Below are 26,021 nucleotides of genomic sequence, written 5' to 3'. Positions count from 1 at the left end.
TTTATTTACCAGCTTTCCTAATAATGAGTTTGTTCCCTTGTACCCCACGGTCAAGAGTGGTTGCAAGAATAACGAGCCCCTGATGTCCTAACTCTGGGAACCTGTGAATATGTTATCTCACGTGGCAGAAGGGACTTTGCATATGTGATTAAGGATCTTGAGATGGGGAGATTATTCTAAATTATTCTGCTGGGCCCAATGTAATCACAAGAGACAGTATAATAGGGAGGCAGGAGGGCCAGAGTCAGAGAAGACAACATGACAGAAACAGGGCAGGGGCAGAAACCAAGGAGTGTGGGCAGGCGCTCGAAGCTGGAAAAGGCAGGAAGTCAAATTTCCCTGAGAGTCTCCAGAAGGCACAGAGCTCTGAAGACTCATTTTGGACTTCTGAACTGCAGAACTGCATGGTAATAAATTTGTGGGTTTTTTTAGATTGTGATAATTTGTTACAGCAGCAGTAGGAAACAGACACATTGACTCTATTTTTAGTAATTTGATGTTTCTATCAATATTCTTTTTGATGCTCAGAGTATCTCAGTGACTCCTCTGCCTTATGGACAGAGCCTCAGTGATAACGTCCTTGCTTTTTTTGTATGATCAGATACCCCAGGTTTATCTTGTACATTTTCTGGCATGAGCCCTTTTTTCAAGGAATCCTGGGTCCCTTTACTGGGAAATGTTATTCATGGACCACAGTTTGCATGATCACTGCTACTGGGTCCGCCATTTTTTCCAAGACCTTTCTGGTGTGCAGAGCTTGGAAATATATCATGAAATCATGCTATTACTTCAAATTCAAATTCGGAATTCCTGGATAGTTAGTTCTTTCATATTATGTTTGTATCTCTTTTTTATGCTTAAAATCCTAACAAACTTACATGACTTCTTATTTAAATGCTCTTTCTCTGACCTGTATTTCTCTTCTTTCTGTCTCTGTCTTTCTCTGTGTATATATATATATATATGTACATATACACATATATGTGTATATAAAATAAATATAATTTTTTCCAGTATATCATATATTTGCGATAGATTCCTGTAAGTAGGATTACTGGGTCCAAGGGTAAAATTACACATATATGTAATTTTGAAAGTTTGCCATCTTGTTTTCCACAGGGGCTCTGCCACTTCCTTTCCCATGTGCAACTTCTGGAAATACACGTTCCACACAGATTCAACAACTTTTGAATTTTAGAGTTGATATATCAATGTACTTTTAATTTACACTTCTCTAATTCTAAATGAGGATGAGCATTTTTTCATATGCTTAAGGGCAATATACCTTCTGTTCTTTGTGAACTCTCTGTTCATATCTAGCCAATTTTTCTATTGGCTGTTTTTTCTTCTCTATTTGTAGAAGCTTTTTATATATTAGGGATATGAACCTCTTATCTGTGGTATAAGTTTCAAATAATTTTTTCCAATTGGCATTTGTCTTTTTACCCCTTATATTGTTGTTTTTGCCGTGCAATCAGGTTTTTTTTTTTTTTTTGACATTTAAAAAATATTTGTGTAGTCCGATGCATCTAGTATTTCCCTTATTGCCTCCAGATTTTGGGATATAGTTAGGAAAGTTTTTCCAGCTACCAAGATATAGAGGAATTCATTTATGTTTTCTTCTAGTATTTTTGCATTTCCATTTTATTTATTTATTTATTCTTAAATATTTTTTGTACATTTAAATACATTCTCAGTGTACAGTGTAAGGGGCAGATCTTATTTTATCTGTCTCCATATGGCTATTTACTTATCCCAACAATACTTATAAGTCTGTCTTTTCCCCATAAATTTAAAATGACACCTTTATCATGTATTACATTTCCATATGTAATGGGTCTGCTTCTGGATTTCTGTTCTGTTTCATTGGACTGTCTATCTAGGCATGTTTCATACTGCACTGGTTTTATTGTAGGGAGTCTAACAGTATGTTTCATATATCGCTCCTCTTTTACAGGGTTTCTTGCTGTTATTGCTTATTTGTCCTTTCAAATGAACTTTACAATCAACTTAGTTATGTCCAGGAAGAAAACAAATCTCACGTTATTTTTCATTGACTCAAATTTAGAAATAACTTTCTTCATGTTAAAGTACATAGTATTGGGTTGGCCAATCTTATGGAAAGATCTTATGGAAAAACCTGAACGAAATTTTTGGACAACCCAATATATCTTTCATTTGTTTAAGTCAAATTTTATATCTTTCAGAAGGTTTTTCTCATAGATTTTTCATATTTCTTAAGTTTGTGCCTACATTATGTATGTAATGCTATAATTATATAATATTTTATATTATAATACATATTATTTGCTATTCTAAAAGGAGTCTTCTCTTTTATTGTGTCTTAACTAGTTTTTTCTTTTAATATATAAAGTAATTAATTTTGATATGTTGATTTATTAATTATTAAATTCTCTCACAGTAGTTTTGAATTGATTCTTCCGGTTTTCAATGTAATTGATAAAGTTCTGTTCATATTATCCAATTCTTAATCTCTAATATTTTATATTGTCTGTTTACATTTGTTGATTACTTAAACAATTGTAAAAACTAGTGGAGAGGTGGATATCATGTATTGTTTTTGAGTTTAGGGAGAAAGCCTTTAGTATTTCTGTATTTTCCCACTAAGTTAAAATGCTGGCTTTTGGGCTGAGATGTGTGTGTGTGTGTGTGTAATCATAATATAATCATACTCAAAATTATATTCCGTCTCTTAATTTATTGAGTTATTTCCCCATGAATGAGTGAGAAATTTGAGATATATAAATGGAAGATAAACATGTTGTTATTTTTTCTCCTAAGCTATATTTATATCCTGAATTCCATTCATAGATTTCTTAATATTGAGCCATCCTTGAATTCCTGGAATAAACATCACTTTTTGTATTTCATTTTTAAATTGTTTGTCAGTTTATGCTGGTGGATTCTGTTTGGTAATGCTTTATTTGATATTCTTAGGTGAAACTGACCTCTCTTTTGTTTTGGTGCAATTTTTATGAGGTTTTGACATCAATGTGATACTCATGACAGAAAGGAATTAGAGAGTTTGCTTTTCTGTGCTGTGATGTCCTGCTAGTTCTATCTCTAAAATATATCTTGAATCTGTACACTTTTCTCAGTTTCTAGGGCCACTGCTCTATCTTCAGGCCAATATCATCTCTCACTTAAATTTTGTTATCACATCCTAACAGGTTTACCTACTTTTATTCTTGTATCCTTCTAATCTATTCTCTAAACAGCAACAGCAAAGCTATGTCACTTGCCTGCTTAAAACCTTTCATAGAGTCCCCTCAGCACCTAGAGTAATTGTAGTGCCTTACTATGGCTTGTAGGAGAATGCATGATCTGACCCCTGCCTATATTCCCTTTCCTCATTACTTTGCACACATCTTGTCCTTTTGGTTTGTTTGCTTTCCAGTTTCTAGGACACACTGAGATATTTGCATCAGAGACATTGTTGCTCTTCTTCTACCCAAAATGAGCTTTCTTCCCATTTTTTGCATGTCTAGCAACTACTCATCCTTCAATATTCAGCCTAATGCACTCACTTTCTCAAAGAGGCCTTCCTAAACATTGATCTAAAGAAACCCCTCTTCTATTATTCTCTGGTTACTTTTGTTTTCCATGGCATGGTCATGTTTGTGCATGGAGATTAACAAACTGGTATTTATTACTTTTTTGTTTATGTTTTTGTAATCTCCCTCCCTTACTAAAATATTACTTCCATGAGGTCAAGTTCCAGGTTTATCATAATTGATGTTGTATTCCAGAGAATAATGCCATACCTGAAATGTAATTGGTTCTCAATAATTATTTTATAAAATGTAAATTAGTATTTGCTGTTTTAGTGTGATGAGAAATTCTTATCAGCTCAGGGATTTGGGCTTGTGTATATCTGTATCCACATTGTCTAGACAATAACAAGTTCTCAGTACATGTTAACTAGATAGAGGGATTGATGGATGGAAGAATGTAACAACTAATATAAGATACAGAGATGAATTAGCTGATGAGTAAGTGAATGGATGAAAGTAAGTTTCATATTATGTTTCCTCAGCTTATTTTATTTAAATTGGTCTTAGCTCTGAAAACGGCAGAATCACAGCAGAACTGTTGAAATCTTCTCTGGTTCAAAGAACAGCAGCAGAAAGAGGGAGGCTTGGAATGTTTGATTCTCATGGGTGCAAAACCAACCATGGCTTCTCTTTGACCCCTTGGCCCTGTTTTGAATCCTGCTCTCTCTGAGTCAGGGTTCCGGGGCAGTGTATGTGAAGTGGGGTGTACATTAGGACACTTGACAATAGATGACATTAGTTTTTTTTGTTTTGTTTTGTTTTTTAAGCTTAAAGCCTTTGCAGAAGCTTCACTCCAGTCCCCTTACAGGGCTGTTGAGTGGTTGGGTCTTTGAACACAGCAAACCAAGAGTGCAATTTCATTGAAACCAAAGTTCAAATTTCTACCTGCAATCTCAGGACCTTTTCCTCTTCTGTCACACATGCCTCTGTTATATCTATGGAGGTGCACACTGTTTTTTGTATTATTATAATGTCGATGAACAGCGACTAGTTTTTTGACCACCTGCATTGTGTTAAGTACTTGTATATATTATATATTAAAAAGAAGCAAATAAAACAGCACACACACAAACCCCTGATATCTTACAGAGTATAGGAGACCCTCCCCGCCTTCAGGGTCAGCTATTTGCTCTGCTCACTTCCAGGTGCCCTTTATATTTATAATTATGTTGTAATCCTGATAACATCTTATGATACAGTGTTTTATCTTCATTATCCATGAGAAGAAATTGAGGTTCAGGGACATAAAGAACCCAGTTCAAGGTAATGCAGCTAAAAAAGTGTGACGCTGAGATTTAAGTTCAGGTCTGTCTGCTTTCAGATCTGGTATCTTCAGGTGTGGGATAGAGAGGTGTTCTTATCCTCTTCTTTTTTTTTTTTCAATTTTATTGAAATATAGTTGATTTACAATGCTGTGTTAGTTTCAGGTGTACAGCAAAGTGATTCAGTTTATATATATATATATATATATGTATATATATATATATGTACATATATATATATACACACACACATGCTAGTTTAGATTCTTTTCCATTATAGGTTATTACAAGATATTGAGTATAGTTCCCTCCTCTATTCAGTAGGTCCTTGATGATTATCTATTTTATATATAGTAGCGTGTATAATTTATCCCAAACTCCTAATTTATCCCTCCCCGCCTTTCCCCTTTGGTAACCATAAGTTTTTTTCTATGTCTGTGAGTCTAGTTCTATTTTGTAAATAAGTTCAATTGTATCTTTTTTTAGATTCCACATATAAGTGATATCATATGATATTTGTCTTTCTCTGCCTGGCTTACTTTACTTAGTATGATAATCTCTATATCCATCCATGTTGCTGCAAATGGCATTATTTGATTCTTTTTCATGGCCGAGTAATATTCCATTGTATATCTATACCACATTTTCTTTATCCATTCATCTGTCAGTGGACATTTAGGTTGCTTCCACGTCTTGGCTATCGTAAACAGTACTGCTATGAACGTTGGGCAATGAAAAGGATTCACGTTGATTTTAGACAGTATCGTCTAGATTCCTAACCCCATTCAGTACATTTTACTAAGCACCTTCTATGAACTAGGAACTGTTCCAAATCTGGAAAGATAAGTTAAATAAAATGTAAACCACAGAATGGGAAAAAGTTTGCAAACCTGTATTAGACAAAGGACTTGAATCCAGAATATATAACAAACTCTTATAATTAAAAAATAAGAGGACAAACAGCTATAGACAGAAGGCTTGAAAAGTTACTTCACAAAAGAAGAAAAGAAACTTCACAAAAAACAAATGCCAGGATATTCCACCTCACTAGCCATCAGGAAGTTGCAAATTAAAAACAATAAGATACCACTACACATACTCTACATTGATGAAAATGAACAAGACTGACAATAACAACTGTTGATAAGAGTGTGGAGTAACTGGAATACTCAGACATCGCTGGTGAGAATGTAAATTATATCCACATTGTGGAAAACATGTTAGCAGTTTTTTAAAAAAGTTAAACATATGCCATAACATACACTCCTAGGTATTTCCCCAAGAGAAATAAAAACGTGTTTACAAAAAGACTTATATTTAAATATTCAAAGCAGCTTTGTTTGTAATAACTGAAAAGTTTCCAAATGTCCATCAATGAGTGAATGAGAAACCAACTGTGTACATCCTTACAAAAGAATGCTTCTTCCACAATGACGAAGAATAAACTACTGATACACGAAACAATTTGGATGAATCTCAAAATAACATGCTGAGTTAAAACTGTCAGGCAAAAAAGTAAATGTGTTCTGGATGATGCAATTTATATAACATTCTAGAAAATGTAAATTATTCTATGTGGTTAAAAGTGACAAAAATCCAATCAATGGTTTTCTCGGGCCTCAGGTGAAGGAAAGGATGGATCATTAAGAAGCAGGAGGAAATTTTGAGGGATGATGGAGATGTTCTTTGCAGGTCTAGAGCCAAAGTCATCAAACAGTCCGAGTAATTGAACTGTGCCCATTACTCATTAGACATTTATTGTACATAATTATACCTCAATACAGGAAATTAAATAAAATAAAGAGATGGGAAGGTGCAGACAGGGAGATGCCTACACTGGACCACAGTTCTGAGCACATTCTGAGAACTCAGAGGAGGGAGGGGTCAAACCCAGGTCCCATTTGTGGGTCTTTTCAGCCTGGAGTCCAGGCACTAAGGAGACTTTTAAGCAGAGCTATCCTGTCCCAGATCTGAAAGTGATCATCAGTAGACAATTCTTCCTGCCTTTCCTATGTTGGATATTTCTTGCTTTTTAGAGACTATCACCTAGAACAAGAAGTAATCTTGGACCAGGAGTCTGCAGATAGTGGCTCTTTCATAAGCTTTTTGCTTGATTTTACATATGATCCTTTTCTCTTGGGGTTTCAAATTTTGAATCTGCAAAATGAGGGACTTGACCTGGAGCCCAAGATGATCAGAAAGGTTCTGAAAGCCTTGACATTTTAAGAAATATTTCACGTCCTTGCTTTTTAAAAAAAAAAAAAAAAAAAGTGACTTTTTTCAGAAACATATTTTTCAAAGATAATGAGGGAATTCAAAGTCCTCGACATGACTCATAACATGCTCAGAACCTGCCCAAGCTTCCTCTCTGGCCCCGCCTCTTGACACTCCCTTCTGCTCATCTCCACCCTTTTGTTCACCATTTGTACCCTGTGCTCCAGGAACAGGCAGCTCTGTGCCATTTCTGAGATGCTGCGGACTCTTGTGGACTTCAGTGCTTTTGTACATGTTCTTTCTTCTGCTGGCTCTTGTTCTGCCACTAAGGCTGAGAGAGGATGAGTGAATCACATGATCTCGCAGATGGCAAGAGGCATCCATTCAGCAGATGTTTCCTCAGTGCCTTGTATGTGCCAGGCACTTGCTCGCATTGGGGGCACAAATGAAGAAAAACAAATTCCTTACTGTCATGCCTCTTTCCTTCTAGTAGGAAGAGATAACCAACCAGACTGATAAGTATCGTATTAAATGGTGCTATGTGCTATGAAGGGCATCAGTTTAAGGTGGATAAAGCAAGTGGGGAAGGGTGTACTATGGGGCATCAGGTGATGGGAGAGGGCCTCTCTAACAGAGACCAGAGGGAAGTGAGGCAGTGAGCCATGGATATCTGAGAAAAGCTGTTCAGGGTGCAGGAAACTAGAACCACAATGTCTCTGAGGTGGGGACCTACGTTTAGTTGTCAAGATACAGCAAGGAGACCAGTGTTGCTGAAGGAGGTGGATGAGAGGAAGTGTGGCAGGAGGTGCAGTCAGAAGACCAGGGGGGTCAGCTCACACAAGACCTTATAGCAAAGAACCTGATTTTACTCAAAATGAAATGGAATAATGTTGGAGGATTCAGATCGAAAAATGAATGTGGTCTGACTTATATAGTTTATTACATTCTGAGGGCTGCCAAACTTGGTGGCTTAAAGGAACAGAAATGTATTCTCTCACAGTTCTGGAGTCCAGAAGTCCAAAATTAAGGTGTCAGCAGGGCCACACTCCTTCTAGAGGCTCTAGGGAAGAATCTTTCCTTGCCTCTCTCAGCTTCTGGGGGCTCCAGGAGTTCTTTGGCTTGTGACTTCATCACTCTCATCTCTGCATCTGTCTTTACATCACCTCTCCTCTGTGTGTCTGTGTCTTCTATTCTGTGTCTTCTAAGGACACTTGTCATTGGATGTAGGGCCCGCTTGGTTAACCCAGGATGATCTCATTTTAAGCTCTTTAATTTCATCTGCAAAGACCTCTTTCCAAAATAAGGTAACCTTTACAGGGTCTGGGTATTATTAGGACATAGACGTATCTTTTGGAGGGTGACCATTAAGCCACTACACATGGTAAACGAATCACACTCTCTGTTCGTGGAGAATAGTTTGTAGGAAGACAAGGATGGAGGCAGGGAGACCAGATAGGATGCACATGCAGTTATCCAGGTGAGAGATGCTATGGCTTGAGCCAGGATGGTGAAGTGGAGGTGATAGAAGTAGATACTTGTATTTCAAACATAGAGCCAAGTTTGAATGAGACTTGTGGAGGAAGGAGTGGAGACAGGGATTTCTACAAAGATGGAAGGAAATTGACATTAACAGAGATGAGAATAACTGTCGGAGGAGCATGTGTGGGGAAGTGGGGAGTAATCAAGATTTTGGTTTTGGATATAGACACATATTTTTTCCCTACTGGACATCAAGGTGGTGATGTTGAATAAGTGTTGGATATATCAGTCTGGAGTTCACAAGAGAGGTTGTTGCTTTAGATATAAATCAGTAAATCATCAGTGGGGACAGGATGAGATCATCTGTCAAGTGAGTGTAGATGGAAAAGAGGAGGTCAGAGGATGGAGCCCTAGAGCTCTCCAGTATCTAGCAGTCAGGAGAAAGGATGAGAAACCAGCAAAAGAGACAGAAGGAGCAGCTACTGGTGGGAGGACCAAGTGTCAGAGATTTGATCAAAATCTTTCTGAATCTAAACTTCTTTTCAACACCATATTGAGAGGAAGAACTGGGGATTATAAATCTCTGCCTGTTGACTGGCTATCCCAGGGCCAGCACAGAGCAGATGTCAGTCACGTACCATACCTGCGTTATGGTGAGAAGGATCCCAGACACGGTACCACGTAGGCTGGATCCTCTCCAGTGGTGACACCCAAAGTGCCTGGTGGAACCGGGTGGAAGGAAGGCAGCAAATAAGGTAGGACCTTGACTTTCCTTCACCAGCTGAAGAGGTCCTATGTCTCAGGTTGGCATTTTAGGAAGCCCTGAGGCATCTTGAGCAGTCCCAGACAGAAAGGTTGAAAAGAAAGCCAGTTAGGCAGGGGAGATGGTTGGCTGGTATGTGGGGTGGGAAGAAATGAAAGGCAGAAGAGATGAGACAATAAAGGGGACAAGGCGTGATCGTGGTGAAAAGAAGGGCAGGGCTCAAGGGCGTGGAGGAGGACCGGAGCAGAGAGCTGCCTGCGTGACCCTGGCATGGGGTGGCACGGCGTAGCCGGGACACAGACTCTTCCTCTAGCCTGGGTTCCACACCTTTCTGCACTTCAGTTTTCCCATCTGTAGGTGGGGATGGACCCTGTTCTCCTCATAACTTTGTGAGGAGGACCAGGCAAGATTATACAACTGAGATATCTTGCAAATGACAAACACTGTGACCGGGAAAAGGGTTTGTTTGGAAGGAGAGGTCGACAGCAGTAGCTTGGAAAGTGATAATCTGCCATTGCAAGAATGCTACATCCATCGAACTTTGTACAACAGACGTATACAGAGTTTCTAACCTGTGGCAAACTCTGTATCCAGCTTCGGAGGAATACAAAAGCACCAGCCAATATCCTCACTCTCAAGGGCTCCTTGACCAAGCATGGTGGTATGTGGGGGAAGCCAGCTCAGCCTATACATGGTGAGTGTCTTAAATCTTTCTGATGCTTCTTGAGGGCTTCCTATGTCAGTGGTCATCCAATCGTTGTAGGCTCAGAGGATATAGCAGTGAATAGCAGAGTTATCTGCATATTCCAGGCTGTGGGAGGATATCTTTATAGAGGTGGAGGAAACTGAGCTTTGGAAGATCAGTTGTTTGGGAATCACTCACCTGGGAGTTTATAGAATGCAAAATATGGGCCATTTCCTAGACTGACTCTATCAGAATCTGCAATCCAACACAATCTCCAGGTGATTCATGGGCACATTAGTATTGCAGATGCATTGACGCTATTGACAATTTGGACTGGTTAATTCTTTGTTCTGGGGAGATGCCCTGTGCCTTGTAGAATGTTTAGTGGCATCCCTGGCCTCTGCCCACTAGGTCCCAGTAACACTACCTCCACAGTTGTGAAAACCAAACATGTCTCCAGACAGCCTCTAAATGTCCCCTGGGAGGCAAAATCACCCCACCATTGAGACGACTGGACTAGAGTACAGCTTCTCAAAATGTGGTTCTAGATGGACAGCATTAGTAGCACCTGGAAACTTGTTAGGAACGCAGATTCTTAGACTTCACCCCAGACCCACTGAATCCGAAACTCGGTGGGTGGGGCTGAGCAACCTGTGTTTTGACAGATCCTCTAGGTGATTCTGATGAATGCTGAAATGTGTTGGAACAGTGGTTCTCATCCCTGGAGGCACAAAAGTTCTGAAAACTAAGTAATGTCCAGGACCCACCCCCAAGCAATTTCATCAGATCTCTAGGAGTAAGTGACCCAGATGATTCAAATGCACAGCTCAACTGAGAACCAATCAAGACAAATGCAGGAGGAGGGATTTGCTCAAGCTCTCAGAGGAAGCCAACAAGAAAAGGTCAGGACTCAAGTCTCCAAACTCTCTGGTCCAGGGGCCTTTCCTTGAGGAAGATGACAAGGTGACAGCCAGCCTCTTGAACTGGCTCCTGAGGAATTCCACACCCACAGAGCATGTTCAGACCCATCTTTGATCAGGTGTCTCAGTGCGTGCAAAACGCTCTCACCTCTGAGATGTTTTGTGACACAAGTTGCCCGTTGGCCTTTGCAGAAGGAATTCACTGTGTTCATAGCTTTCTGGACACCAGCTAAGAATTCTGGGCCCAGATCGTCCTCTGTCTGACTGCTGTCGCCACCCCTAACACTCTGTGGTCAGAATGTTTGCTGACTTCTTTCCACAGGGCTCCCTAGGTGATGTTTTCCTATCAGGAAACACCAGAAACGTCAACACTCATATAAAAATGTTTGTCACAGGTGATAACCCACATAACCACTCAAGCACCACAGGACAAAAATAGGCAGAAGGGGTTTTGGAAATTCTTTAGGGGAAGATAGGCAGTACGTGGGCTTCACACTCTTTCCTCAGCATCCTCACACACTGTTAAAAACAAGCTGAGAAGATGGATCCTGGTGAAGCCAGACACTCTCCATGGAGGGCTCTCATGTCTTGTCATGACCCGAGTCCGAACAGCTCCCGGCGCACTCACGTCCCTCACCTTAGCAGTCATCACGACAATTCTATGGAGAGGGATTTAGCTCCACTTTGCTGCTGTGGAAGCTGAGGCTCAGAAAGACTTTACTGAGTGCTGACTGCTGAGGCTTTGTGCCAGCACTGGGATCGAGGTGGTTGGGCCGCACTTCATAGGGCCTATAGCTGAATGCAAAGGTCAACAGATAAACAATGTGCTGTGGGTTTGTGCCAGGTATTTACCTTGGTCTCTCAGCCAAAACTGTTCCATAATCTGCTCTGTGATACTGCGGCTGGAAGTCTGTGGACCACGTTTCCCAGACTCCCTTGCCAGCTGGCTTCCTATTACGTTCTGGCAACAGGCGAGGCCAATGATGGCCCCCCTGAAGACAGGAATCTCTGGGTTAACTCAGTGTCAATCCTTAAAAACCTTTTCAGCCTTTCATCACCTGTGTAACAAATCCCCTGGATTAAATCCCCTCTGTTTGGAATAACCTATCATGGTTCCAGGTCCTGGCTGGACCCTGACTGATTCAAGAGAGCTTAACTCAGGGAAGGCCTTGAAAGTGACAAAGCAGAGAAGGGGAGAATGAATACAAGGTAGGGGGGTGAAGAGAGGAAGGAAGAGTGTGTCAGAAGATGGAAAAGCATGTGCAAAGGCCCTGGAGTGCCGGACATTGAGAGAAGACTGACACAGCTGGAGTGAGCGTGGAGCCTGATGAGGCCAGAGGGGCTGCTGAGGCCATATTGTGAGGGTCTTGCAGGCAGGGCGCAGGCTTCTCCCAGGGGTTGCCATGATGTGAACCCCCTCTCCTCCAGGGATGTCATGTGGTGTCCTGGCTTGTAGGCCATGTAAAAGGTGTTGGATATTATCTCAGGGGTAATGGAGAATCATTAAAGGATTTTAAGCAGCCAAGGTACATAATGTGATTTGTATTTGGCTATTTTATTGGGGTGTGGAGAATTCACTGGAGAGAGCCCAGGTGGAAATAAGAAACCAGTTAGGAGGTGGTTGTAGCAGTTTTTCTAGGAAGAAAAAAGAGAGAGGAATGAACCTTTGTGTGAGGTCATTCACTTTGTGACCTGGAGTTGGTCATCCCATCTTTCTGGTCAACCACCTATAAAATGAGGAGGTTAGACCACAGCAAGGATTCCTCAGCTGGGGTATGAGCCCTCGAGAAGGGTCCATGGATGGGTGTCGGGGGTTGCAGAGCCTCTGAGACTGTTCACAAATAGTTGGACGTATGTTCACATATACCTTTGTCCCACATGGCAAAGGGTCCCTGGCTTTCACCGCGTTCTCTGAGACGTGAAGAATCCCAGAGTTTAAAACCACTATCTGGACCATCTCGAAGTGCACTTGCAGCTGAACTTGCTAATGATTTGATGTTCCTGTGCCTCTCCAGGGAGTCATAAATTCTTAGAATTTTCCCGCTGGCTGTGAAAAGTGAATGAGGAAGAAGAGGGTGTCCTGACACAATCCCGGAGGCAGACAGCTATTCCCCCGGAGCCGCTCCAAGCACAGGTGCGGAGAAAATGCCGGAGGCTGGAGGACACCATTCTGCTGGAGCATCGCAACAACCAGAGGTGACAGATGCGGAGACAGCCATTGACACTGCTTTGTCAACTGTGCAAAGGCTCCCCGAGGCCACCGCCCCACCCTGCTGTCCTGCGAGAGAACGAGGGTCAGCTGCAGGGCCAGGGGAGCTCCCCCTGTTCGCTTTCCTCAGCCACCTTTCGCCCATGGCTGCTCCTCAGCCCTGGCCTGTGATCTGTCTGTTGACCCATTCTACCTCCCCTCTCCTCCAACACAACTATGATCTCTCTGGAAAAACAAAATCTAAAATCAGACTCTTCCTCGGTCTGATGAATTGAGGTCACTGGGTCCCATCTCCAAAGGGAAATGTAACTTCCTGCTGCAGTGACACTGGAGATTTCGTTCCTCTTTGTGAAAGTAGGTCAGGCGTTTTCGGGGCTGGGGTCTTTTCGTGGTGCCCCCAAGTCCCAGCAGGCAGGGCAGCGGCTGGCTCCGCTGCGGATGTACCCACCCACCCTGCCCGGCCAGCCTGCAGGCTGCATCCTTCAACCCGGGCTGATGGCGGAGAGTACAAATGCCTTTCCTATGACTCCCACATGCCCCATCTTGCCGGGATGTTTCAAATTTCTTTGTGGAAGCTCTTTACGGTCTGTGACCCTGGCCACTGCAGAGCCGAAAAGACAACAGATTGATGGTGGGCCTGGAGAGCAACAAGCCAAGGAGTGCGTTTTCCCCTGCTTTCAGTCTGTAATTTATTTTTAAATGATCTTTCTGTTATTTATGGGTCTCGGTGACTCTGATGATCGGGGTGAACTGCATCTTATCAGACTAGCAAAACTAACCGGATTAAAGGGAAACCCACACATTTCATCCAAAGGGGGACTCAGAGGGCTGCTTAGCAGTGCAGCTGGAAGGGGACATCTCCTTTTGTCCTTGAACAGCGACGTGGCTCAAGGAAAGCATTTGGGCCTCAGAGTCAAGACCCCAGTAAGGACCCTCTGCCGGCTTCCTGCCTTGTAAAGTGAGGCTTAACACACCTCCGGCAGGCGTTCACAGTGACGATTAGGGGGAGACTGTATAAAACATTTGGCACTTCTGTACTCAGTAAATGCCACCTATGTGATTATTATTACCTTCCTTACCTTGCTCTCAGCTCCCCTCTGGGAACACACAACTCAGAGCCCAGGGTGTAAAGATGATCATCTTTATATGAGGTTTTAACACTTTCAAAATATAAATTCAAACAATAAGCCCATTTGGAATCCCAGACTCTGATGTTCAAATAACATCCGAAAGTAACGAGGCGAGGATGGCAGTTTATTTCTCTCACCGAAATGAAGATCTGCTTCTGCTCCAGAATAATTACAGTTTAGCGGGATCTTTTCTGAGGCTGATGATTTTCGCAAGTACACAACTGTCTATTGTTCTCCTGTAGCTCGTTACCATGGTGATCTAATTAAAGCAGCATCCAATGCTGCCAGCCCATAGGTAGGGGCTGTGTGTGCAGCTCCTAGTCACCGGGGGGGGGGGGGGGTGTGTGGCCTGCCCCTCCCAAGGCCCTTCCCCAAATTCTGAAATGAGGGCTGGTTGTCCGGGATCTGACCCAGAAAAATGTCTTCGTTTTCTGAAACGAGCTGTGAATTAAGTGCCACTCCCTCCGTGTCATCTGATGGGAAGGTGATGAGCTAGGTGCTGCAGGCTTGCTTTGTGACCTTGGGCAAGTTGCTTAATCTGTTTCATCCTCAGATTCCCCATGTATAACCGGGATGACAATATCTGCTTTGAAGAGAAGAGAAAAGAGAAGGTCTGTGAAAGGGCCATGAACAAAGATGCAAGGTACAGATTGTCACCCCTACCCTTCTGCTCTATCTCTTCCCAATGGCAGGAACACGGTGGTGTCAGGGCAAGAGCACAAGTCTAGCAGACCCAGGTCCACATCATGGCCCAAGGAAGTGGGCGAAGACCTCTCAAGTTTGTCATCTAGCCTGTGAAATGCGGGCAATGGTAGCCAGCTCACGTGGTTATGGCAATGCAATGAGATTGTGTCAAGTGTCTGGCACCTGCCTGGCCTACAGTAGGTCCTCGACAAATGCCAGGCCATTGGAAGGACAGTTCAGTGCAGGAGCCAGTGGCCACCATGACGGGAAGAGGCATGTCATGTAGTGGTTAAGAGCGGGGGCTCTTAACCCATGGAGGAATTATATAGGGTTCAAATCCTCCTGGGGAAGTCACTGAATTTCTGTATACCTCCAGTCTTGTCTGTAAGAAGGGAATAATAAGTGATGGAGCTGGGCCTACAGGAATGACAAGAATAGTACATACTTAGAAGATACTTGCCACTGAATCAGTGGTTAACTGTCGTCCTCCTGCTCTATCAGTGTCCAGAGTACCCTAAGCCTCCTCGCTCTTTGAATAAAGGGCTCAGCTCAGTTACATCATGATCACGTTCCCATTTAATGGGCTTCTTCTAGGTGCCAACATCACGTGTGTCATCTTTAATCCTAACATCATCCTATGATGTGAGTACTATTGTTACTCCACTTTTTAGAAGGATAGGCACGTGAAGAGAGCTCAGGGGACGTGCCAAAGGTACACTGCTTATAGGTGATGGAATTGGAAGTTGAGTGGAGATAGTCACCCCAAACTTATGATTTTTTTTAACCACTGTTCTTTACTGCCACACACTGGATTGTCATTGAAAACCTGTGAAGTAGACACTAGTATCCCCACTTAAGGAGATGAGTGGACAGGTCAGGAGAGAGGCAGGGTTTTACACAGGGCCCAATGGCTAGTCAACAGTAGGGACAGGACTTCAATGTTGCTCTCCCCCCAAATTCAAGGGCACGTGCTCTCCTATCTTATTGCCGTACCCCAGCCCTGTTGATCACTGTTGATACTGGCAAACTATATCAGCCACCTGCCCATGTCTTCCCCCTTGCCTGTCCTCACTGCCTTACCTAGCAGTCATGTGAGTCAGGCAGGGTAGCATGAACACGTGCTACTGATTATTAACGGGGTTCATCAAAGGTCCAGTCCCTCTCCTTGTAGCTAGGAAAGCTTGTCCACCCCCCACAGCGCTAGTTTCCTTTTTATGAAGATTGGAGAGCAAAAACATTTCAAAAGCTACCAGTTAAATGAATCCCGCCATGGCCATAACCACAGTGCACCTTTGGCGAGCCGGATGGTTACAGAGGTAGTCACCAACTGCCCAGCACACGTGCGCTTTATGAATCTACAGTTCTTCTCCCAAGATGTTGGCTACTTTCCCTCAATTCTTGATGCCCTGTGTCCTGCCCAGTCAATCCAAGGGACAAGGCTATGGCTCCACCTGGCATATTTCCAACTGGTCTCTGTTAAGCCCGTGAGCCCACCCACAGGCCCCTAGTACCCCTCAGGCCAGGATAAGCTCATGGCCCCAGAGTGGCAGTTCCAATGAGGCAGGTTATGTTTTGCACATCTAATTGCTCACTGAAGCCTGGTGGTCCTATATCCCCTGAATCTCAGGAAACTTTCCTTTCTTTCCATCCCATCTCCTCTGCCCTCAACTAAGACTCATCACCTTCCCTCTGAGATGTTACAGTTGTCTTGTAACTAATCTCCTTTCCTCCATCAGCTGTAACGTCAAGCCATCCTAAAAGTGGTCACCAAAGGGATCTCCCTAAGGCAGATGGGTCTTTACTACCGTACTTAATGTCCTTTAATAGCTCCCTGTTGCCCACAGCATAGAGTTAAATCTCCTTAGGCTGGCATACAAAATCTCTGTCATGGGGTCCCTATTTTCCCCAATCTGCCATTCTGTAACTTCTGAATAGTATCAAGTTCCCTGTGGCCACCAAACCCTTTCTCACCTCCATACGTTCGCTGATGCTGTCTACTCTGCCTATGATGCCCTCCCAAGCTCTTCACACCACCACTTCTATTTACTCTCTAGTGCACAGCTCCGGTATCACCTCCAATGGATGTTGACCTCATGGCCACCCAAGTTCACGAACCCACTTCTATGCTTCCATACTTGTGGACCTCTTACACAGCACACGTCATTTTATGCTCTAATGATCTGATTTCTCATTTTCCTCCTCCTGCAGGCAGTGGACTTCTTCTTTTTTTTTTTTTATAAATTTATTTATTTTATTTTTGGCTGCGTTGGGTCTTCATTGCTGCACGCGGGCTTTCTCTGGTTGTGGTGAGTGGGGGCTACTCTTTGTTGCGGTGTGCAGGCTTCTCATTGCGGTGGCTTCTCTTGTTGCGGAGCACGGGCTCTGGGCCCACGGGCTTCAGTAGTTGTGACACGCGGGCTCAGTAGTTGTGGCTCGCGGGCTCTAGAGTACAGGCTCAGCAGTTGTGGCACACAGGCTTAGTTGCTCCGCGGCAGGTGGGATCTTCCCGGACCAGGGCTCGAGCCCGTGTCCCCTGCATTGGGAGGCAGATTTTTAACCACTGTGCCACCAGGGAAGCCCCAGACAATGGACTTCTGAGAGTAGGCACTATACCTTGTTTGTTTTTGTTGTTCTAATGTCTCACTCTGTTATTGGCTCAGAGTAGACACTCAGTAGAAGTCTGTTGGACTGAGCCAAGACTGAGTTGGCTCAGGGAAAAAGGAACAGCTGGAAGTCTGGGGAAAAATCCTTATCGTTTCAGGCTCAACTATGTGTTTCATTGATCTTGCATACGAAACCGATAAAGGAGTTCACACATCTCTGCTCCCAGCAGGCTGGTGTTTGACAAAATAGCAGTGTGTGTGTGTGTGTGTGTGTGTGTGTGTGTGTGTGTGTGTGACTTTTATCATCCAAACCTCATCCAACCAAGAATGGGCTGAGTCTTGCAAAATTTGCATTACATGCATTAAATGCATGTCCCAGGGCCGGAAGCATATTCTTCAATGCTTCCATACTCACCAGAGGAATGATGAAAGGAAGAGACAGCTTTCCCCAGGGCAGCAGGTTTGGAGCTCAACTCAACAAAACCTACATATAATGAGCTGCTACTTTGAGCCAGGCACCGGGGAAGGTCCTGGGGAGACAGGAGTAAGTCATTCTGGTCTCTGTCTGTAGAAGTTCACGGTTTAGGAACCAGGTTGGAAGATGGTATAGATAATTATAATGTGGAATACTTCATTTTATTCTGTTTTGCAGATATTGAGGTTTTGATCTGTTGTTTTTTGTTTTTGTTTCTTGGGTTTTTTTTTTTTTTTTTTTTACAAATTGCAGGTCTGTGGCAGCTCTACATCGAGAAAGTCTGTTGGTGCCATTTTTCCAACGGCATTTGCTCACTTCGTGTCTCTGGGTCACATTGTCGTAATTCTCATGATATTTCAAACTTTTTACTTTTATTATATTTGTATGGTGATCTATGATCAGTGATCTCTGATGTTGTCATTGTAACTGCAGATGTGGTGGAAATAGCAAGACAGCTAGAATTAGAAATGGAGCCTGAAGGTGTGACTGAAGTCCTGCATCTCATGCTAAAACTTGAACGGATGAGGAGTTTCTTCTTATGGATGAGCAATGAAAGTGGTTTCTTGAGATGGAATCTGCTCCTGGTGAAGATGTTGTGAAGATTGTTGCAATGACAACAAAAGACTGAGAATACTATGTAAACTCAGCTGATAAAGCAGCAACAGGGTTTGAGAGGATTGACTCCAATTTTGAAAGAAGCTCTACCGTGGATAAAATGCTATCAAACAGCATTACATGGTACGGAAAAATCGTTCAGATAGGAAGAGTCAATCGAGGTAACAGACTTCATTGCTGTCTTACTTTAAGAAATTTCTCCAGCCGCCAACCTGATCAGTCAGCAGCCATCAACACCAGGGCAAGACCCTCCACCAGCACAAAGATTATGCTCAGATGATTGTTAGTATTTTTCAACAATAGAGTACTTCTAGTTAAGGTACGTACATTGCTTTTTTTGACATTATGTGATTGCACACTTAATAGACTACAGTGTAGTGTAAACATACATTTTATATGCACTGAGAAGCCAAAAAATTTGTGTGACCTGCTTTACTGTGCTATTTGCCTTATTGCTATGGTCTGGATCTGAACCTGCAATATCTCCAAGGTCTGCCTGTACTTGGCATTGGTGCTATGATCTTGGAAAATCCGAGAGGCGGCAGGAAGCCTCCAAGTCAGACTGTGTGGTCTAGAGGAGGGGCTCCTGCACTCATTTTCGAAGGGCTGCTAGAATCAGGCTGTACGCTGTGTGCCATGCTGATGCTTTGAGAGGCCACAGGCAGCCCAGGCTGCCCCGTGCATTCAGAGAGGGGTTCACGTCTTCCAGTGGCCTCTGAATTTCCCTAAGGGCCTGGTCTCCAGGCCACTTTCTGCAGCATATCATTGGTGATGCTAAGCCAGGAATCACCCTTCGAGGCACGCTCGGTGGATCATTGCTTTTAAAGCAAACGGAAGCATTTTGCAGACGTAGCTCGTGGAATAGAATGATGATGGGGTCTACCCTGGGCTTCCAGTGTACACTTTGTCATATACGAGCTGTCCAACTTTGATTAAGTCTCCCTCACCACTCTGAGCCTCAGTTTCCCCATATGCATAGCAGAGTCTGACTTCTATGGCCTTTGGGGAGACTTGATTAGAATCTTCTTTCTACCGGAAAAGAAGATTTTGATGGCTAGGCTGGCCATCAAACCCCAGCTTGGGAGGAGAAGGCAGCCTGGGATTTCGGACACTGGGTCTGAGGACGGGGGTGGGGAGCGGTCACACCTGGATTTCCCGAGCTGGGCAGGCAGTGCTGCAGCTCGGTGGGAGCCATCGCCTTGAGGACAGTTGCTCAGACACAAAGCCTCGGAATTACCCTGCAATGCACACAGGTCATGAAGCAATAAAACGCCTTTTAAAATGTCATCTGTTGAACCACAGATTCCAACTAATAAATCCCCGTGACCTGGAGGTACCTGGAGGTCCCACGCTTGCGGTATGGCTCCCGGAGCTGCCCCGCTCCCTGGAAGACGAGCTCACTGTTGATGGTTGCCATAGAGGCCAGCACATCCTCACTGGGTGTGGGGCGTGGGGAGGGGAACAGAGAGACTCAGCAACATCTTGTAATTAGTCCAACATCCCAGCGAGTCATCTGTTTGCACCCACAGTTTGGGAAAAACTGGGAGCTGCCACTCTCGCTCTGTAATCTGTGAAACGGTGTGATCATCATCTGGGCTGGGAGACCAGGAGACAGGGCTGGCTCAGTTCTCGGGGAGTAAAGGAAAGGAAGAGAAAAAAAGATAACAACAGACAGCAACAGGGAGCAAACCAGCACAGAGTGGTACCTCTGACTTGCCTGGAACGCAGCTAAGTCAGTTCACCGTTTACCTCGCCTCACTGGCCAATAGCTCGTCAAGTGGTCCCCAGAGCACCCTTTGCCAGATGATGGGCGTGAGTTTGGAAGAGCTCATTTCGCTTTCCCAGGGCTGCCCTGAGAAGAGGTAGAGCTGGGATTCCAGTCCAGACCTTTCCAGCTCTTTCCTCAGCTCTGCTATTCCCTTCTCATAGCCCCTGCCAGGGCACGAGCTGTTTTTCTCATGCTCAGAACAGCCCTCTCACACAGGGAAGAGGCAGGTCATGCCTCCCATTTCACAGATGAGGAAGTGGAGGTTTGGTGCGGTGAAGGGGATCATGTAAGGCTTGGTGTAGAGGGGATGCCGTGAACCAGCCTTGGAGAGGTGGGGCTTCGGGTAAGCTTAGAGGGGAGGGGGAGGGTGTTACAAGCAGGCAGGGCAGTGACATAGGCGTGGGCAGCAGACACCTGAGGTGTGCCGGGGCCAGAGACGGGGCTCTTTGGCTGGAGCCCATGGTTTCCATGGTCCCATGGGGCACTCGGGCCTGGGGTACTATACCGAGAATCTCAGGGTCTCATAAAGTCACCTTCGTGGGGTGCTCCCAGATGCACCCCTAAGAAACAGGTGTTTCCTCCGCCTCCTCATGACGATGGTTGGGCCACCATCTGCTCACAGCTTCTCTCTCTGCAGACACTTCCCTTGCTGGGCCATGTGGCCAGGTCTCATTGCGCACACGTAGCAGCTCATTCCTTCCTCTGTGTCTTAAGACACCCTCTTCCTCTTACCCTTCCTGCTTCGCATGGCTGGGCGAATCCTGCCTCACCTTCAGGCAGCAATAAACCTGTGATCATTTTTGATCCTTACAACAAAGCAAAGAAGTAAGTATTTTTGTGCCCATTTTACGGATGTGGATACTGAGGCTAAGGGAGCTCCAGTGACTTATCTGAGAAGAAATCTCTAGAACCTAGATCTTCTAACATCAAATCCAGATTCATGAAATCTGTGGTCTTGCTGAAAACACAAAATCACCTCACCTAATCCAAGCCCCAACGCCTCCAGGAAGTCCATCTGGATTGCCAAATCTCTGAGACCTCCACACAATCAATGGCCAAATCCAAACAGCCTCTTCTCTTTTTCCAATAGGTACTGAGGCTCATAATAAGAGCATATACCAATTTATATATGACATATAATTTGTACAGAAAATGCTTTCTTGTCTTATGACTTCACACCATTCTTATTTTCTAAATGTGAAATCTCTGCTATATTCATGCATAGAACACAAGGCCTAGATCTGTGGATGATGCTTTGAAGACCAGAAAAAAGGAGAAGGAAAGCTGACCACATTTCTTGCCTTGGTGGCTTGATATCATTGCAACGCGCTTTATGTCAGCTACAGAAAGTTATGGAATTGGTCCTGCCTTTGGTGTCTTATTGTTCCAGTCTAATGGGGCCTCAGAGATGGAAGCTGTAGCTTATTCAAGCAAACCTGGCTTCATGGAATTCTGGAAAACTGCTAGGATCGGCGTACCTAATACAGGAAAACATTCACGGCGTGTCCTCTTCTGTTTTCTGTTCCCTTCTGATCATTGCCACTTCAGTTAGACCTACAGCCCTGTGGGGGCTGGAATGTCAACCTACACGGGGCCTGTCTCCCCCGTGGGCCCCGGAATCCTGAAGCGGTTCACGCTCCATACACTCTGGTTGGAGTTCTCTTTCACTGCTGCTGCAGAAGGGGACGGAGAAAAATGATTGCAGTGGCCCTTGCTAGTGGAAGTGACTAAGGTGTAGGGATGTATTGCAATTTGTATGTAAATATCTGTGGCTTAAAGCTGACTTTGCCACAGGGAGATATTGATGGAGCCTTAAAAATAATGACCCAGCTCATCAATGGTGAATTATAACACAGATCCTGGAGATGTCCTGAGGACCTTTTTCACTCAAAGCACAAATTAAAAATGGGCATGGTTGATTAGCTAGATTCGGCTCTCAGCTTCTGCTCTAGGAGTTGGAAACATAGGTGATATTCCCTCGGTCTCCCATCTGTGACTTTGAGGCCTTGAGATCATCAGGCACAGGATGTGTGATGCCAGAGAGAGCATCAGTTTTTAGTTTAGAAGTAAAATAAATGGAGTGGAAAGAATCCACGATTTGGAGCCAGAAAGACCTATTTCTTAGACTGAGGGTTGACCACAGGCAGGTCACTTAACCTTTGTCATCTCAGTTTCCTCACCTGGAAAATGGAGATTAAAATGCCCACCACACAGGGTTGGGTGAAGATGAACACAGAGAGCTTTGGAAAATGCTCCTTGCAAACAGCAGGTGCTTATACATGTTAGTCCACACTCCAGAGCCACCACCATCACCAACACATACATAATATCATTTCCAGGATTTTGTGGATCCCTCAAATATTTGTAAAGACAGGCTCTGGATTCTAAACACATCACTAGCTGTTTCTTCTTAGAACTGGATGATTGATGGCATAGTTGCAGGATTTTAAGGAGCTGATGGAGTTCAATGTGGAAGAGACTCAAAGTAAGGCCCACTTCCTTCAGGAAGTTTCTCTTACTGGTCCAACCCACCCTGAGCTCTCCCCATCTCCGTTTTCTTATCTGTTTGTATAGCTTTTGTGTTTTCAGCAAGACCACAGATTTCATGAACCTGGATTTGATGTTAGAAGATCTAGGTTCTAGAGATTTCTTCTCAGATAAGTCACTGGAGCTCCCTTAGCCTCAGTATCCACATCTGTAAAATGGACACAAAAATACTTACTTCTTTGCTTTGTTGTAAGGATCAAAAATGATCATAGGTTTATTGAAAAAGTCCAACTTATGGGTTTCGTAGTTCTTCCCGAAGTGACTTAGCATGGCTCTCAAAGCTCTTCCCACAAGAGCCCTGCCCTGGCTCTACAGCCTTCTCTCTGTCTTTTATCCAACGGTCCAGACAAATCGCACTACCCCACTGCCCTCTAAACGTCTCTCGTTCATTTCAGACTCCTCTTCTGTGAGGTTGTTGGTCCTTTCTATACCATGTGCCCCCCCATTTTACTAGACTTCACCTGGACTTGGAACCAGCTCAATCCATCCTCAGTGTAGAAGGTCATCTTTATTCCTCTGTCACCAGAGACCTCTCTCTTTGTGGACCCCACCAGGCATTTCTCATCCTGCAATGAAGTGGGGGTGGAGTGGAGGGTGTTATGAAGAAGAGAAACCTCATTGGGCATAAGAGGTGACAGATAATAATAACCTCTCACTAAGTACTAACTACGTACTTAGTTACACAGTTAGTAATAGGTGCTTTATAAACATTTACGTATACTGCGAAAACCTCCATTTGCCGAAGAGGAAGCAGAAGCTTAAAGTCAAAGTAACTCCCCTGTGTATAGACGGTGGAAGGTTGGAGCCAAGCTTTGAATCCAGGTTCGTCTGGCTCCTACTCTTTGTTCAACTGCGTGAAGCAGGACAGAGTTGGTTGAGTGGGCATTACAAAAAGGCATCCTCTAACTCGACAGAAGAATGCTCTTCCTAACCTTGAGAGCTGCTCACCGTGGAATGGATGTAGCCTTTTAGGATGGAGAGTTGCCTGACACAGGAATTCACAGGCAGGAGTTGAAAATGATTGGCCAGAGCTTCTGTAGAGGAGATTCGGGTCTCTTGCAAGCAAAGTGAAATGAAATAGAAAAAGAAGCTCTCTTTTCTCCTCTGGTTCTGACTGTTTACAGAGTTGCATTCTCTCTCTGATTGATGCCAAGAGCCAGCCAGACCCGTGCTGAGAATCTCTCCTGCCCTCATTCCGCCTCGTGTCGCCACAACGAACCTCTGAAGATGATGGACGGGCCCCTGATGTGGGTGTGTTCCCGGCCACCTCGCCACCATGATCGCAGGTCTGGGGTCTCCAGAAAACGCTGCCGTGAAACCAATAGGCCTGGCGCTCCCTGCACCCAGGCCTAGAGCACCCACCCGAGTGGGACCCAGGGCCCAGCCTGCCTGAGTGCTCGGTCTCCGGAAGGGTCCTCACAAGACGGGCCCCACCAGGGGAGGCTCCAGCGGGGGCCTGATTGCATGACAAACACCACACATATTGAAACACTCTGGCAGTTTCCCCGCTGCCCCCAGTCAGAGCCTGACCCTGGTGACCTCCAACATCTTATTAAAGCCCCCAGAGCCCCACGTCTCTGGGAGGGAGAGAAGGAAGCAACTCCTGGATCCATTCTCTTCCCTAATTCATTCAAGTGAGCCAGGCTGAGTGGGCCCTGGGCCTTTGATGTTAAAGGCCCCTAATTGGAAGGAAGTGAAGTGTTAGCCTGTCAGCCTTTCAGCCGCTCATCAAATACTTTAAGAGGTATCCGCACGGCGCGGTTCTCACACTGGTGCTGAGAAAGCCCGGAGTGGACTGCTTTTGGTTAAAATGTTTAAACTTTGCATCTGTCTAACAGAAAGTTCCATACAGATGTCACGGCTCCCCCTCCACCCCACCGCCACCCTTCTGCCTCAGCTCCGGGGGGCACTCTGCTGCTGGGCCCACAGTCTGGCCCACCCTGCCGCCCCGAGCCCACGGAGAGGAAGGTGGTGGCAGGAGCCAATCACTGACCCCAGACGTGGGCCTGCGAGCTCCTGGCTGGGGCCTCCCTCCGCGGAGCCCCTTTGATCTCCCTGTTTGGAATTGTGTCACTCCCCAGGAATGTTGCTCCCCTACCCCCCATCTCTGAATCCCAGAGTGTTCCAGTCAGAAGAGACTCCGAGTAACCCTTTAGTCTCACCTCCTCGTGCTGTAGCCCGAGTCCAAGCCCAGAAAAGGAGAGTGAGCGGCCCTGTGTCATTCAGGGAGCTTGTGGCAGAGTTGGGCTCATAACCCAGGGTGTCATGCTCCTGGGACAGTCAGATGTGACCCAGATCTCTGTGCTTCTCTTCAAGAAAATAAGGCAATAAATAGCACAGTTGAATTTAAGAAAATGAATTTATTTCTAATGGAGTAAGTATGCCTAGAGTTGGAAACCTCGATGAAGCCATCCCAGTGGGCAGACGCTGGGGGCCTGAGGGTGAAAGGGATGCAAGGGGTTTGTGCCCCTAATTGTGAGACAGCGCGTGCTCGGAGAGCCCCCAGCCCCTGTGGCTACCCCAGGGAGGAGAAAGGGGGAAGGAGAGAAGAGAGACAGAGAAGGAGAGAGAGTGCTGTCTGCAGACAGAGAGCTTGTGATCGGGAATGGGCCACGTGGCAGGGCTGGAGGGGGCGGGCTCTTGGCTACATGGGCTCCGAAGTGCAGGGCGTGCCTGGATCTGGCAAGTGGAAGCAGTTCCTTTCCTCCACGCTGCAGAAGGTGAGGGTGCGAGTGGTGAGGGGGCTCCCACCATCTGTGAGGTGCTGACCACTAGGACTTTGCAGACCCCTCAGACCAGAGTGCCCGTCCCAGGATGCACGTGCAAAAGGAGAGGCTGCCAGGCCAACTGTGGATTGGATGCGGGGTGCTCTTGTGTATTGGTTTTATGAATACTGTAAGTTTCTAACATTCTCTGTGGTCGATGGACAGAACAGCAAAATCCCTGCCTCATGGGGCCCTTGGGGGCCCCTATAAGGGCCACTGTTATGTGGCAGAAATACCTAACAAATACCAAATAAATGTCAATTCCCAACCCTTTTCTGACTCTCTGTAGTTACATTTTAGACACTGGGCACTGGTGAGACCCTCGTC

This window comes from Balaenoptera ricei, chromosome 13 (genome assembly GCF_028023285.1).
Source record: "Balaenoptera ricei isolate mBalRic1 chromosome 13, mBalRic1.hap2, whole genome shotgun sequence".
Classification (NCBI taxonomy): domain Eukaryota; kingdom Metazoa; phylum Chordata; class Mammalia; order Artiodactyla; family Balaenopteridae; genus Balaenoptera; species Balaenoptera ricei.
The sequence above is the reverse complement of the archived record's forward strand: the minus strand, read 5'-3'. Positions refer to the sequence as shown.